The sequence below is a fragment of the Arvicanthis niloticus genome, chromosome 3 (assembly GCF_011762505.2).
Source record: "Arvicanthis niloticus isolate mArvNil1 chromosome 3, mArvNil1.pat.X, whole genome shotgun sequence".
Taxonomy (NCBI): Eukaryota; Metazoa; Chordata; class Mammalia; order Rodentia; family Muridae; genus Arvicanthis; species Arvicanthis niloticus.
Window position 1 is genome coordinate 11,577,277 of NC_047660.1, and position 14,775 is coordinate 11,592,051.

The window sequence follows — 14,775 nt, forward strand, 5'->3', positions numbered from 1 at the left end:
TTCAGTGACTTTTGACTACTTAGACGCAAATCTCCATGCTGCTAAGTCATCTATCTTGCATTTCTGAAAAAGCAAGCAAGCAAGCAAACAAACAAACAAACAAACAACAAAACAGTGCTATATGCATTAAGGACACTACTGCATACCTTTCTCATGTTCAGTAGTATCACTCAGATTTTGTGCAAGGATTTTGGTAAAACAACTCTCTAGATAGCATTACAGTAAGAATCCATTATTGGCATCATTATCTAAGATTTTCTTCTCTCTGACTAATTTGCATTTTTGCATGTTGGAGGCTCCAAAAGATAAGCTCCTATTCTCAAGGCACTCTTCTATGTCTCAATACAATGTCACACTTCCCTGCATGGTGATTTATTTAACAATGGCATACATACTTTGTCCTTATCTTGCCCTTGACATAGAAGAGTTCATGCTGTACTGTTAACTACTTGTTTTCAGATTTTCACTTTCCATATAAATAAGAAAAAAAAAAGTAACAACTTCTCACTGTTGTGATCACTTTTTTCCCCATTTGTTATATTTTATTGCTGGTTCATTTAATAACATAAAGAGTGTCTTATGAAAATTGTCCTTTAAGGTATTTAATTGATACTGTAGAATAACACTTTCTACATTTCTTCTTAGGAGTTCAGATGAAATGTCTATACCCTGTAGTAAAATGTTGTTTCTTTTAATTTTCCGTTTATACTTTATTTTTCTTTTTTGAATTTGCTATCTTTTAATGATCATCTCAACCTATAGACAAAATGTTCGATACTTGTATTCTAAGCCACCCTCATGGAGAATACAGTAAAATGTCCATTAGTAATATTATCTTATTATAACATAGAATATAGCATGTAAAATATTTTATTTAAGTTGATAAAATGTTCTCCATTTAGCAATTTAATCAAACACTTTTAAATTTCAGCTTCCTTCAAATTTTCAAGACACAGGAAGAATACAGCCAGATTCTTTGCAAGATATAGCATAAGTGATCTCTAGTCTGGTTCCCAATAAAGTCGTGCAATGTCACGACTGCAATGTTATTGTTGACAACATTTCAGTGTTCCAGATTTCCTAACTTTGATCCAATTAGCCCACCAGAATGACGCAATAAGCTCTGTTACCAATATAGTAGGGGTTCTCTCACCCACATTTCCAAACTCTTCAACATTCCAACTTAAAAATAAAATCTGAAAACCTAAAAACTATATCCCCATTTTTCTCAGAAAAGTGGTTATCATGCTTTAGTTTTTCTGCATCAGTCACTTGCTGTAGCAAACTGTCCACTTAAAAATGCCTTTGAAACAAGATATTTTTCATTCTATTATGTGTTATGTCCACTGAGGTAGAAAAGGCACGGTATTGTTATTGGACAGGATGTTTGCAAATCTTTTAGGTTCAGAGGCAGAGACAAAAAGAACGACAGCTGTCTGCTTTCTAGTGTATTGCTTTTTTTTTTTTTTTTTTTTTTTTCCGTATTTAACGTTAGCATTTAATTAACATCTCTAGGTGACTGCAAGCCACCAGGAGACAGGCACCTCCACACCCTTAATCTTATTTTCATCTATTCCTGACAGGTGGCTTAAGGAGCTTTCTTTTCCCCTTCGTAGTAGCCAATGACAAAACATCAATGTTGGAAGCAACTCCAATCTTGTTTTTTGCAGCTTTGACCTGTGTCCAGGTTGACAGTTGGTCAAAAACTCTGGTTCCTCTTTAAGTGGTAATGTCTCGTACCACTTTTCTCAAAATAATCTGGATGATATTTGTCAAAATTGATCCTGTGGCGATGGATGCTTCCTGTGTTTCCGTTGCCTCCTGTGTGCTTTCAGGGCTTAGTGGCCTTGGCTCACGGGCCCTGTAGTTTCCGAGCAATCCTCAGTCTGGATGGCAAGGTGGTGGCAGAAAGGAAAAGGGGAAGAACCCGCAAAGGCTCATGAGGTAGCAGGCTCAGGGATAAGACTAATTGCCTGATATATTGCTTTTTAATCAATTTGGGACTGAACCTTATAAACTGTGGTGTCCGCCTTGAGATAAGGAGTCCTCTCCCAATTGATCCCCTCCAAATTGATCCCCTTTCACAGTTATAAGCAAGACTGTTTATGTTTATGCCCCACTGCTTCTTATCCAAACAAGGTGATGATTAAAATTAACAATTTATACTTGCAGTGTTTCCCATGAACTGTAGGGACCTTTTCGGCCTGATTTCCTATTGCTAAGAGCCAACTCTGTCTCACAGTATCACTCCTGCTAAACATACCAGCTGTATCCCTGTACTGCAATGCATTCATAACTGTGGAAAATTAAAATTTCATGTGGTAATACATCTCACATTGCATTATAATGATAAATGAGTTCTATTTTCTGTGCAATAAAAAACCTCAAATAAAATATATAAGGGAAAACCAGTAAACAAGATAAAAGAACCTTGCAAACAAACTTCTTAGAGGGAGAAAAATCCCTCAAACTGAATTGATCAAACTGCGTTTAAGGTTTCATGCTTCTCAGAAATCTTTGAAAGTGAACATTTAGAGGAAATGGTTAGAAAGAAACTATAGATATGACTCTCATCCATGCATTAATGGTCAGACTACTATAAAGATAAAAATAGCTTAATCTAAATGGAAGGGAAGGGAAGGAGTACCCAGGGGCCTACCTGACCAGTGTCTGCAGTCAGAAAACAATATTGAAGGCTGTCTGAGGCAGAGTGGTGGTAACTCAGAACACAAAACCATTTATTAGCATATCAGAGGATATAGTGTATCAAAGCAAGAGTGTCTTTGCACTGAAGTGATTTATACTAGAGTAAAATTAAAAACATAAAATGTATCATGTCAGGAGCCATCAGGGAGAAGCTAAAACTAGCATGTGATCTTTGAGATTGGTACACCTTGGATTAAAATCTATGATGGATTTGCTCCTTCAGGCAAAACTCACGAGAATTTCATTTTAGGAAAGATTCCAGCTATTAATATCCTTTTCCTGTTATTATTAAACACGGATAACAATCACAATGTATTAGCCCACCCTTTTTAGCAGATGTCTGCAGAAAAATGAAGATGTACTGTCTTATAGTGAGGCTATGCAAATAGATGATTCCTTCATTCTTAATGATGATCCTATTAGAATTCCTAAAATTATAGTAAGTATTTAGCTCTTTTATAATAAGACTGTTATTAATGACCTTTCTGATGTCAAAACTGCAATGAGAACTCTGCCAGTCTTGAAGTATCATGAGTTGATTGCTTCTGAGATAGCAAGCAGGAATCTGTAACTTAGATAGCACAATTCAAGAGGTACTAAAACTATTAACCAAAGATCATGAAAATGGAACTAGTGATTTACTATAGGTGAAAGCACAGCATATAAAATATTGACTGGGTTCATCTATACAAAACTTTATTATTATCTGAGTCACAGAAGTTATGGTTGTAACTCTCCGTGATCCTGTAAAGCTGGTGACAGATGATGAATGTTTAGCCAGATAATTACTCCTAATGGATAAACATTCTCTGTGGTAAACTTTGTTGAGGACAAAGAGGAAAGAGAACTGACAATGTTTTAGACAGAACTGAACATAAGAAGAACTTAGAATCACGGGCATTGGGAGGAAGAGCATTGTTGCATCCGAGCAGGAGGAGAGACCTAGATTCAAAGAAGAATGCAGAGTGGGATAACTTAGAAGTTATACGGCAACTTAAAAATTATTAAGAGAGCAATATACAGAATGCAGAGGAAAAGAGGGAAAAAGAAGAAGCTGCAGAGAGATCATGCAGGCTTCTCTTGACCATGAGACAGAACAGGTCTTTTCTTAACAGCAAGGCAGGTTTGGTCTTACTAAAAAGAACTCTCTTTCCTTTCACTGCCTCAAGAACCAAGACGAAAGAACAGCCAGAGCTAGCCTTTGATAGTTGTTCAAGCAACACTAAAAAGATATGTCTGTATCTAAGAAGAAATGCTGATGTGTTCTCTGTAGAAGAAGTTTTTATGTATGGAATAGCAAGAAATTTAAAACAGCAGCCCTCATGGTTTGATCTTGATTCCAAGACCAGTGTTACATTCAATAAAAACAGTTTATAGACTATAGAAAAATACAACTTAAATAAATACTCCAAACCTATTTTTTCCTTTGCTATCTTATTTTAAGATAGTTTTCATTGAACAAGAAAATACATAAAATGAATAACCACATTATCCACGTAAATAAATGTGAAATCATTTTAACAGCCAATCACTGGACCAGTGATCTGCAGTCTGAAAATAATTTAAGTCCCCAATTTTAACTTTGTCCTTCTTATACGTTTTAGTTAGATATTATTGTGATCTGTGTCCTCTGAATTTGAAAAACAAAAACAAAAACCAAATGTTTTGACCTTCATTGGGTTTGGAACTTATCATTTTCTAGACATATATTGATTTTCCTTATTTGCCTTAATCTGTATGTGTTTTGGGTATTGTTTAGTATAAAAGGGTCAGCATAATTTAAATCTTAGCATAAGACTTTTAGGATCACATGACTTCTTAGCAAAATATTCTGTACTATTAGAACCAAATTCTCAGTTCCAGAAATATGTCTCCATCCCTCAAAATTGGATGCATGCTTCACTCAAAATTTCTTTTCCCTCACGTTCTAGTTACTTGGAATCCTCAACTTTAGTATAGAGTTTAACATACTCCACTTCTCAGTGTTGGTCTATATGTTTCACTTATGTTTATCATTACAGAAATTCAATTTCTCCAACTCCAACAAAAGTAAGTTGTTTTTGTGAGATACTGTCAAGGGCTAGCTCTGGCTGTTCTTCTTGGTTCTTCTTGAGGCAGTGGAGGGGGAAGAGAGTTGGCAGGGGTAAGACTTGTTCTTATGAGATATTTAGGGTTGCTGTATAATAATAAAACCTTTACCTATGTTAAGTCTGGGTCACTTTACTACATAGCTGACCTGCCTGAGTCCCCTTGAGGCCAGAAACTGCAATCTATAGCATATAACACCTCATTGCACAGCAGGGTTTTAAGTAAAGAATTAATTGCTAGAGGCACTTCCTTCTTGTGCAAATGCCTCTCACATGTCAGAGTAGGGGGAAGTTCAGAGCAATAAACTTCTATTTATTAGAAAAGAATCATGCTTGCAGAAGGAAAAACTTTTACACAAGCAAGTATGCATTAAACTTACATAAATTCATGTACAGATTCAGGCACACATTTATAAATCTCTGTTCGAAATAGTTGGGTCCAGCTTACATATCACTTACGTATCACTTCACCTTTATTCACTTTACTTACTGAATCCAGTCTCACTATATCTATCTACCTCAGGAAACAACATCCTTTCTCCCTCTCCATCCACAATCTTCCTTTCTTTCCTGATGATTGCATATGTACAAGTCTATGCGATACAAGACAATCTCAGGTCACAAGACAATCTCAGGTGTCATTTCTTAGTTACTGTCTTTATCTGGCTTAGAGCCAGCTGAATAGAAAGCCCCAAGAATTCACCTGTCTTCTCCCCAGAGCTATGGTTGTTAGCTACTGCTACCATAATCCGGTGTCTTTCTGTTGTTATTTGTTTGCTTTAAATGTAAATCTAGGGATCAAACATAGGTGTTTTGTACTTAAAAAAAATTTAACAAATGAGAAATCCATATACTTAGCTAATAACTTTTTATTTTATTATCGAAAATCTTAGCTATGTGACATGATTTTGAACTTTTCTTAAATTCAGTGCTTGAAAATTATGATGTACTATTTTATCTAAACCTTTTCTAATTATGGAATTTTAAAAATATCATGTTTGTGGCTGCTGTCAGCTGTAGGAGTGGTAATTTCACTTTGTCTTCCTGTATATGATACTAATCGTATGAATGGTTTATCTGACTGGATTTAACTTTAGGGGAATTTGAGATTCTAGAATCATCCTGAAATATGTCAAATCTCAAAAAGCACCACAAGATTTCAAACTCTGTGTGTGTGTGTGTGTGTGTGTGTGTGTGTGTGTGTGTGTGTATCTGTGTCTGTCTGTCTGTGTAAATAAAAACATATCATTTTCTATGTTGAGAAGAAATTTAGATTCCCAGTGTGGCTTATCTTCTTGGCATGTGCTATCTCCTGTCTGAGCAGTATAAATCGAAGAAAACATTGTGGGAACTAGGAATGTCTTCTTTATTCATATTAATTATGATTTTCTCAAATAACATCTTGATCTTACTAGAAAATTCACAACCTCATTTTACACATAGCATTGTTTATGGAAATAATAAGATTTGATTGACTTATTCTACTTTTATTGAATAGGAATCATTACTATATTATTACTTTAGTAAAAAGCTCAAAATACAATCATAGAATAATAAGTTTTAGTGTATAGTTTCTATAAAGCTTATAGAGAGATTCATATTTAAAAACAATGCTTTTATCTGTAATAATAAACTTTCAAAAGTTTCAAAGTTGAGCTATTTGAAGTACATTGTGCTACCCCTAGATATGTTCACTTTCATAATACCTATGCATGAATTTTAGTATATTCATTATCTGAAAATTGTTCTCAAGCACTTTATTCTCAAGTAAGAATAACCTGTAGGTAACAGTGACTTTATAAGCTTCAGAGTAAGAGACTGAAGAATGTTTTCTTTTCTTTTACTATCAAATCCATAAAGAATGCAGTAATTATCAAATGCTAGGAATAGTCTGTAGGATGGTAAATTGGTTGATGAGTGATGATAGGGACTGGAACGTAGTTGGCTATCAAAAATTATGGGGATTTTTTTTTCTAAGAAATTGTATTTAAAACTTTCTTTTGCAAAATTAAAAAAAAAAAACTATTATCCAACATGTAACCATGTTAATATTGTGCTTTGAGATTTCCATAACTATGTTCTCATTCTATTTACATATTATATGCTCAACCTGCCCAGAATTAGCTCAGTTCTACAAAAGAGTTTTAATCCATCTTGTTATACTTTGGACTTGAATATAACTCCTAAAACATCAACAAGATTCATCTCCTTGATTGTACCATGCTGCCTATTTTTCTATTGTGATTTCCTCATGCCCCAGACTCAGACCAATGTATGTGTGAGGTAAGCTGACCAGATGTAAGGCCATTAATCAGAAAGAGCAAGGCATTGAAAACAATTCCCTATTAAACCCACTTCTTCCCTCACCATGCTCACATGTGCAAAATATGCTGTAAGAAACACACAGGTACAGACTGATAATATCTGCTCCCGACTTTGTATAATGACCCAAGTCACCACACTTTCTCATGAAACTTCTAAAAGATTAAGACAAAAATTCCTCATTCCTTGTTGCTACCATATTTGTTCATAAAGTGTACAGTATTTCTTCCATTTTACTTTTTAGATTAGACTCCTTTTTAGTTAGATTATTTTAGGCTTTTTTGAAACTAAAACAGGAAACCAACACTCTGAATAAATCAAGCAGTCACAATCTTGGGAAAACTATGAGTAGTTAATCTTTTGATATTTAATGTGGCATTGAAACAAAAACTACTTTCTAAAGTTCTGGGAGGAGAATTTATGATTTATATCAGTTGAATTTAATGTTTCCAAACAGCTGTTAAAGAGGGATTTGAGTTTTACCAAAGCTGACAAATGTTATATGTCTGAGATGAGAGTTTTTTCCAGTGTCAATATATCCTGATCACAAGAAACTTAATAAGAAGGTAATTGAACAATGTCATAGTCATTATGGAGGCTTCAAAGTGGCAGCAGTTTGACACAGCTAATCACATCCCATCCAGAGTCAATAGCATGCCACCTGGTTGATTGCTTACTCTTTCCTTTACATTTTCATCTGTATATTGTTCAGGAACTACAGCCTTCCAATTTGCCTGGGTTGTCCCACATCAACTATCTTAACAAAGACAGCCCTGACTCACCATAGACATGTTCACAACCAGCCCAACATAAAAAATTTCGTTATTGAGACTATCTTCCCAGGTAATTATAGGTTTTCATAAATTGACAACTAGACATCTGTATGCCAAGTACCTTCTTCATTTGATGATTCCATATTATGTTCAGTTATTGAAATGTCATACACTCCAGCTCATAATATTATCATGTACAAAATAAAAACAAATATATAAAACTAAAATTAAGAAAAAATACAAAATTATTTTAAATGGTTTATATTAATGTTAATATTGATTATACTTTATTTATTCCAAAATTTAAATAAAACTAAAATTTTCTAGAAAAAAAAATTTTAATTTGGTAAATTATTTCTCTTTCACGATTAAATTATTTCAATAATTTGATGTAAATTTAATGTTATTAAATGTATGCTCTAATCAGAATATTAGCCCTGTTACAAAGTATTATTAGTTTTCAATATTATCAAATTATTTTGATAATTCAAAATATTTCAATATATCAAAATATCAAATTATTTCAATAATTTGATGTAAATTTAATGTTATTAAATGTATGCTCTAATCAGAATATTAGCTCTGTTACAAAGTATTATTAGTATTACAAAGTAGTATTAGTTACAAAGGTAACTCTATTTGTGGTGATAAGTCAAATATGATTCTTCAATGATACTTTGTAGGACTATAAAACATTATTTACATTAATAGATTAATATTTTATATAAAAGTGTGTTGTTGAATGGAAAAAATCAAAATGGGTTCTGAAACTCTCCTTGCCACCATGGTTTTATTAAAACATATTTGTCCAAGTTTTAGTTTAAAAAATGTTGAATCAAATAATGAATACAGAATTGTTTAGCAGAAACCTGACTTTTTTAGTTTTTTAGACAATTAATACTATGTTTTAACACTGAGAGTTCGTGAGTGAGGCTCACAACTTTGGTTTTTCCCTTTTCTTTTGGCTTTGGGAACCTGGGACTTGTGCTGCCTCTGCAATTGTCTGGTTTTTTTACTGCTCTTTTTCTTTGTTATTGCTTTTGATTAGAACAAAAGAGATTTAAATTGCTGAGATGTCTTGTGCACAAACATACCACGGGAGCACAACATGTGATAAACTCTAAGCTGTTTGGCAATGTTCTTTCTAGACACATGGTAACTCCCTCTGTTCCCTCAACTGTGCTCTTAAGTCTCCAAGTGGAGGGACTTCATGTACTCTGAGAATGGACATTCATAAGTTTGTCACTCAAACATTTATCACTGGCATTGTCTTAGAGATTTTCTAATAATCAGTTTGGTACACATGCTACTGAGTCCTCTTATACACAAAAAGAAAAAAAATAATAATATTAAAAAAAAAAAAACCACATACTCCCAGAATCTAAGAAGTGAAATATGCAAGTTATGAGTAATTTGGAATTGTATATTTTTCAATGTAGGCAAGGGATGCATTTTTGATACCAGTTACTACAATAGTAGTTATGCACCATTAAGTCTGCCTTATGTAGTGGTAGGTGTTATACCGAGGGCTTTGCACATGCTATGTAAATGTTGTTACAATTGAATCATATCTCCATCTCCATGTAATTTTTAATGCAAATATATGGCTGTTCAAATTATTCTGCTGTACTATGGGGCTGGCACAATGGATCAATAGGGAAAAGTGTTTGCTGCCAGGACTGACAATCTGACCTGGATTCTATCCCTAGAACTCCCATCCCAGAAGAAGAGAATAGACTCTTGCAAATTGTTTCATATTCAAATGTGTCATGGCATGTCCATTTGTATATACACACATATCCCCAAAACAATTAAAAATTTTAATATATAGGAAATATTTTCACAAAACTTATTTTGTTAGATTGCAGTCATTTTCATAATTGCCAACAAAGATTTGTATCAACATAGCCATATTCATGATTCATCAGTTCATTATGGCATATCAATAGGAAAATACAACATGAAAGAAAAATAATGGGAAAAGAACAATGGGAAATCATATATTGTCATGTGGAGTAGGCTTAATATATGATCTTGTATACAAAAGTAGTAATTGATGTGTCAGGATTTACCTTTTCTAAACATCAGATTGTGACTGGTATAAGAGAGAGAGAGAGAGAGAGAGAGAGAGAGAGAGAGAGAGAGAGAGAGAGAAGCATGTGGACTGTTGGTTTTCTGCTTAAACTGCTGGCTCCTAGGCTGATTATAGGTGACTATGATAGGAGACTTAGGAATCCCAAAAGTTTCCACTAATACATTTAGATACAATTTGAGTTACTCCCAACAGATGGCTAATTACATCTATTGTGTGGTGATTTAGCTCTCAGAGGCAATCTTATTGCTGAGTTCTTGTTTGAAGGGAGGACAGCTCAGTGTTTCCATGATGTTACACTAAATTTGGAAGGCACATTAGGGATAATCTCCAACTCCCTCAATATAAAGATAGAACTTACTTTGATGGAGTAAATGGGTAAATCATATATGAAAAGAATTTATCAAATTATAATTGTGGGATTAAACATGTCAAGCAGCATGCCTACATACTAAAGGCGAGATTGATTCCCAGCATTTAGAAAACATTTTAAAAAAAATAGTGGAACCAATGATTTATATGCCGTTATAAAGTATGATGAGTATAGTAACAAAAAAGAAGAAAGGGTGATTTGAGATGATAAATGGTTATTCTCAGACTATGTGACAAAAGATGTAAAAGCTGATCCAAACCTACAAGATTAAGTGAAACTTTGATTCACAAATGTTATAAGAATGTGACAATATGCTTAGAACGAAGAAAATCATGCTACCCACGATAGACAGAGATTTTATAATACAAGCATTAATAATGCTAGTTTCAGGATGATGAGAGATGTGGCAATGAGAACAGTCAAATGTAATTTCCATTGCATGCCTTGAAAATGTTATTAAAGTAGAAAATTGATTTTCTTTCTGCTTTTGTTTATTATTGTTTAAAAGAAAACGTTCCTCCAGGAAACACTGCTTTCAGGCAAACACATATATAGAAGATATGGATTGTTCGAGGTAGGGTCACAGCTGCCTACCTTCAATGGCAGTGCGTCTACAATTTGTATGCACTTTAGATTTTGTCTTAAAGTTGTGCAGTATATATCAAATGTATCTACCATGTGTTAGTTAATATTTACTTGAAATTTTTAACATATCATATTGCTTTAAGGTCATTGTCTCATGATTCAAATTCATACACATATTTATCCTGTGATGTGCTGCTCATTTAAAGGCTGTGCTAATTGGTTTTTATTTTCAACCGGACACATTTGAGAGTCAACCTAGTTGGGTAAACTCGACACCACCTAGATGACTAGGAGGTATTGTGTCCTTTGATGAGTGATGTGGAATGACCCACATCAATTGTGTGCATCAAATGTGCATTGTACCATCCCAAGGCAGGTGGGACTGGGATGTATAAGAAAACTAGCTGAACAAACAAGAATATTACCTAGCAAGAAGTGTTCTTCCATGGTGCCATATCTGATTTTGCCTCAGTGACGGATTGTAACCTGGAAGTGTTAGCCAAATAACCATTTTCCTCCCCAAGTTGGTTTAGTCACAGTGTTTTATCACATCAATACAATGAGACTAGCAAAAAGTCCTTCACACTGTCTACCTATGTTTTAGAATAAAATTTAAACTAATATTTAAAATTATTCAGAAATTATGGTAATAGTAATTATAATATACAGTATGCATAGAGCACTAATTTTCATTAGTTATGGTCATAAGTCCACATAGAAATGTGCTTCCCATACAAAATGTAAATCAAAATTATCCCTCATATCATTTTAATTATAAAAATGGATGCTATTACATCCTAGGACTAACAAAATATTGGAAGAGCTTATGGTCATAAGGTCAATGAAGATGGACAGAGCAAGTCCCATCTTGGGAAGTTAAGACAAAATAAAAAAATAATAGCAATAAATAAAAATTTTGTCAGAAAGAAATGATCATTTTTGCCATGATATTATTCTATTTACACACATATATTATATATATGTATTCACAACTATGGAGAGACAAGCTTCTACATTCAATATAACAATGTATCTTTGTGCTTTTTGTTGGTTGTTTCATTGTTTTGAATTTTTAAGACAAGACATTATTGTAAAATCCAAGCTGGCCTTGAAATAGTGATTCTTCTGCCTCTAAATCCCAACTGCTAGAATTACAAGGTGTGTCACAATCCCTGTCACAAACATATCAACTTGCATTTCTAATTGTTCACTCTATGCTTAGATATACCCTTTTGATAGAAGCTAGTATTCATGAATGATGCTCTGGTTTTAATATTTAACAAAAATGATGAAAAAATATTAATCATCCTTAAAATTTCAAGCAAAAATTTTCAGGGGATTGACATTAAAAATGATGCTATTTTGAAAATGTTGATTTCCTTTTTGTCCCAGAGACACACTTCCAGGACTAGGAGCTTCACATGAAAGTTTTACCCTTGGATTTTGTGGTCACCTTCTCTCCAACCAAACTTTAATAATAAACAATGATAACTAAGGCTATACAAAGAAACTGTCTCTAAAAGATTTTCTTTCAGATACCTCTCCAAACTCATTCAATAACGTAGGGAACACAGAGAATTCAATGTCCTCCCTATGCCCAGACCAAATAGTACCCTATGGTATATTTGTTTCATAAGATTCCCTCTATGAAAAAGAAACTTTTAGCCATCCTAGTTAATTGTGCAGCATGAATACTTAACACTTAGTCAACCATCATTGTGTATATGTACACCGTCTTGATATGCCTCAGATCAACTTAGCTTTCCAGATTCCCACCTGTTATCTTTTTTTGTTGTTGCTTTTGTTTTTTTCTAATTTTCTCTCTTTTTTTAATTGGATAATATATTTTCATTTCAGATGTTATCCCCTTACCCCATATTCCCCCTGCCCAGAAACCCCCTATCCCATCCCCCCTCCTCCTGTTTCTTTAAGGATGTGCCCCCACATACCACCCTACTCCCACCTCCCCACCATCAAATCCCCCTACACTTTGCATCTAGCCTTCATGGGACCAAGGATCTGCTCTCCCACTTATGCCTGACAAGGCCATCCACTTCTACATATACAGATGGAGCCATAGGTCCCTCCTTATGTGCTCTCAGGCTGTTGTTTAGACCCTGGGAGCTCTGGTTATTTGGTATTGTTGCTCTCCTCATGGGGGCACAAACCCTTTCAGCTTCTTCAGCTCCTTCTCACTAACTCCTCCACTGGGAACCCCTTGATCAGTACAATGGTTAGCTGTGAGCATTTGCCTCTGGACCTGTCAGACTCTGGTAGACCTCTAAGGAGACAGCTATATCAGGCTCCTGTCAGCATGCACTTCCTGGCATCCAAATCAGCATCTACCTTTCGTGACTGTACATGGGATGGATACCCAGGTGGAATGGTCTCCAGACAGCGCCTCCTTCCATTTCTATTCCACACTTTGTCTCCATATTTCCTCCCTTGAGTATTTCGTTACTCATTCTAAGAAGGACCGAAGCACCCACACTTGATCTTTCTTCTTCATGAGCTTCATGTGGTCTGTGAGTTGAATATTGGCTATTTCAAGCTTTTAGGCTAATATCCACTTATCAGTGGGTAAATAAAATGTGTGTTCTCTTGTCATTGGGTTACCTCACTCAGGATGATATTTTCTAGTACCATCCAGTTACCTAAGAATTTCTTGAATTCATTGTTTTTAATAACTGAGTAATACTCTATTGTGTAAACATACCACATTTTTTGTATCCATTCCTCTGTTGAAGGACAACTGGGTTCTTTCCAGCTTCTGGCTATTATAAATAAGGCTGCTATGAACATAGTGGAGCATATGTCCTTATTATATGTTGGAGCATCTTCTGGGTATATGCCCAGGAGTGGTATAGCTGGGTGCTCAGGAAATGCTATGTCCAGTTTTCTGAGGAACCGCCAGACTGATTTCCATAGTGGTTGTACCAGCTTGCAATCCCACCAACAATGGAGGAGTGTTCCTCTTCCTCCATATCCTTGCCAGCATCTACTATCACCTGAGTTTTTGATCTTAGCCATTCTGACTGGTGCAAGGCGGTATCTCAGGGTTGTTTTGATTTGCATTTCCCTGATGACTAAGGATGTTGAACATTTCTTAAGGTGCTTCGTGGCCATTCATGTTTCCTCAGTTGAGAATTCTTTGTTTAGCTCTGTACCTTATTATTAATAGGGTTATTTATTTAATAATAATAGGGTTATTTATAAATAACCCTATTTAATAGGTTATTTATAAATAAACCTATTTAATAGGGTTATTTAAGTCTGGAGTCTAATTTCTTGAGTTCTTTGTATATATTGGATATTAACCCTCTATCAGATGTAGGATTGTTAAAGATCTTTTCCCAGTCTCTTGGTTTGTAATTTTATGAGGTCCCATTTGTCAATCCTTGATCTTAGAACATAAGCCATTGGTGTTCTGTTCAGGAATTTTTTCCGTGTCCAAATATTTGAGGCTCTTTCCCACCTTCTCTTCTATTAGTTTCACTGTATCTGGTTTTATGTGAGGGTCCTTTATGGACTTGGACTTGTGCTTTGTACAAGGGGATAAAAATGGATTGATTTGCATTCTTCTACCTGCTGACCTCCAGTTAAACCAGCACTATTTGATGAAAATGCTGTCCTTTATCCTCTGGATGGTTTTAGCTCCTTTATTAAAGATCAAGTGACCACAGGTTATCTTTAAGACTGGGTCTTAGTTTGTGTTTGAGTCAGGCTGACCTCTAACTCATTATATACTTCATGGTCTCCTCAAAACATTGATCCTCCTGCTTCAACTTTACAAATATTTTAAAATGCATGCACCAATTGATCTGAATTTTTCTAATT